The following is a 2,959-nucleotide window of genomic DNA, read 5'->3' as shown; positions in this document are numbered from 1 at the left end:
CTAAGTGTAATGTGAAGAATGTGTGCGAAAGCATGTAAGCTGAATTTTGAAGGTTTTCAGCAAGGTCAGCATTGGAGCAGAAATGTTTTATCTGTCATATCAAGGACAATCAGAGCATAGTGAATCTTATCAGCAATCAGTTGTATTCAGATCCACTGTTTCATTCTAACAAGTGAATCAGTTTTTATAAATCCTTTAACAGGGTAGACTTAACAGTCTTTGTACTAAATCTCCTAACAGAGTGCATACTTATGAAGTATGTTTCAAATCCTTTAACAAGGTGGATATAACAATCCTTTATGCTCCTAACAGGGCAGATCACCAGAAGTGATCATTGTATGCCTTAACCGGCTAACTTCCTACTGCAGTAAAGAAGATTTGTGGGTTTCATCCCCACCCCAGTTTTACTTTCTATTTTGGAAGGTTTCTGGGTCACCAAAATCTCTGTGCTTATGTGTTATGAATGTCTACATACTGCAGATTAGGTGATTAAATATTTTACTGGTTAATATGAATTGATTTAAGATTTTATGTTTACTGATTCACGCCTCCCCTCTCAGTAAACTGTTATATCTTGAATATTTCCAACACTAACTAACCTCTAATCCATCTTCAAAGGAAATACATGCAGGTTTAGAACTGATTGAAGTGTTGAGAGGAAAAGATAATTTTTAGTTATGTAACAATTATCAACAAACTAAACACAACATGTAAACTTAAGAAAATAGAAAGAAAATATTTACTATAAGGCGTATACATGCACTAGATAGCAAAATGATGAGAACCTAAGGAACAAAGCTTTATCTAATGGAAAGGCAAGAAGTTGCATGGCATAATGTTGTTGCAAAATACAAATAGAGAAGAACCCTTAACAAATATTTACAACTTTCCTTTTATAGAGTTCAGGCATAACTCTGATTTAACTATGAAGTTCAAACCTCAACTAGGTGGAGTTGAGTTACAAAGGAGAGAAATAACTGAGAATCAAAAAGAAATCTAATCATGAAGTACAATTACCCACTGAAAATGACAAGATGAGACAAAATAAGTGCACCCAGCTAAAAGAGATCAAATCACTAAAATTTGATCATTACATGCATTAAAGAGGCATGTAGTGCATTGGTGCCATGCCAATTGAGGCTTGAGAAGTAGTTGGGCATTGAAGAACTAGTACCAATAGCGTAAAATGGCAAAAAAATGTAGGAGGGACAACAAGAAATGTTATCCACTGGCAACATGTAGGGTTGAACACAAGGAATAAATCTAATTTCCCAAATTTGAACACTGATGATCGATGAAGGTTTCCTCTTTGAAACAGATAGTCTAGATCTCGTGGGAAATCTCCCCAGTGAGATATTAAAACATAGTCATTGATGTAGATCTACATTATTTCCAACAAATGGCTGAGATGCAGCAAAGAGACCCCAAGATGCATTAGGTCCAACAATTGTCATGACATTCCAGGCTTTGAAGTATCACAAAGACTCGGCTACATGAAGAGATGTTGGAATGGCAATAGATGGGAGCATCTTGCACTTTCACTATTTAACAGATTGGATGATGATCATTTAATCTTTCATTGAAACTCCACCATCAATTTGTGTGTTTACATTGGGCTCACCTAAGTGCCAAAAATGGGACCCGCTACCACGTGGCACAATTCTAAACCACAGAGCCTTGCAGACATATTGTTGCATGAGGAAACTCTAGAATGGAGACACATGGCAGCATCCTGCACTTTCGTGAAAATGGACAAATATCTCACAAAAATATGGGAACCGTTAGATCTGCAAGTTGGTCAATCCGACCAAGAATAGATCAAGCTAGCATGAAATGTTAACTGTCGAACGCATGCAATGTTAACCTGAAACAAGGAATCCATTCCACTAAAAATATCTCAAATTAATTATCAATGTTACGATGAATGGGAGGCAAAAATGGCCAACATTCTTGGTGACTCAGAGGGAATGCTTTCCTACTAAGCATAGATTAGTGGCCTTAAGCAATCCATTGGGCATAGAGTTACCAAAAAGAAAGACACATTGTCCCACCTACAACTTCACAAAATTCTACAACCAGCAAAAAAACAAAAACTCAAGGGAGTTTGGAAAGAGAGAAAATGTGTTCATGCACTTCTTGGAAAGTATAAAAGTCCTACTCTACTATGTATAGATATTTACAATTACAAAAATCAAACAAAGTCATTGATTGGCTTGTTGAAGTAGCTATGCTTCCTCACAAGTTGATTGTTTTTCCCATGCACATGGGTAGCTGAAAATAGCACCAAGCAAAACAAACATGTTGCTACATGGAATTCCTTTCGAATGATAAAAATAAAGAAGCTCTCTAGTTCTAGGATGCTTTGATCTTAAGCAAGACATACTTGCTCCACCTTTTGATCTTCATCCTCATGCTCTAGAATGAGCATGAACATGGGTAACATGCATTTTTTATGAGTGAGATTCCTTATGGGGCATCCTCTTGATGGTGTTGGCTCTAGGCAACTAGCCTTGACCATGTTGTTCTCTAAAACACTTGCATCCTTATGGTCAATAGGGTTTGGTTCTAATGGTGTGGTTGGTGGTCTGTGTATTTCTTCATATCATGGCTGCAATATATGTTCCTCCTCCAGCCCATGTGAATCATTGCAAACAAAAGGATGAACCTCCTACACTTATATAGGCTCTTGTGCTATTGAAGAAAGAGTTGGATGTGTTTCCTTTGGTGTCTCTATTGTAGTAGACAACATGCTCATTAGCTTTAGTTGTACTTCTTTCTCACACCTTTCTTTTTGTACACCCAACTCCCTTGCAAGAATTGCCTCATATTCTTTTTGTTGGGCCTCCAAACACTTTGTAAACTCTACCTCAAATTTCCTTCGTTGTGCTCAAAAGATACTTCCAAAAAAATTAGTAATGAAAATGCAACCCCGACATAGGTAAAATAAGTGTTGTATGCC

The sequence above is a fragment of the Cupressus sempervirens genome, chromosome 4 (genome assembly GCF_028749045.1).
Source record: "Cupressus sempervirens isolate cs-2001-9-10 chromosome 4, ASM2874904v1, whole genome shotgun sequence".
NCBI classification, from domain to species: Eukaryota; Viridiplantae; Streptophyta; class Pinopsida; order Cupressales; family Cupressaceae; genus Cupressus; species Cupressus sempervirens.
The sequence above is the reverse complement of the archived record's forward strand: the minus strand, read 5'-3'. Positions refer to the sequence as shown.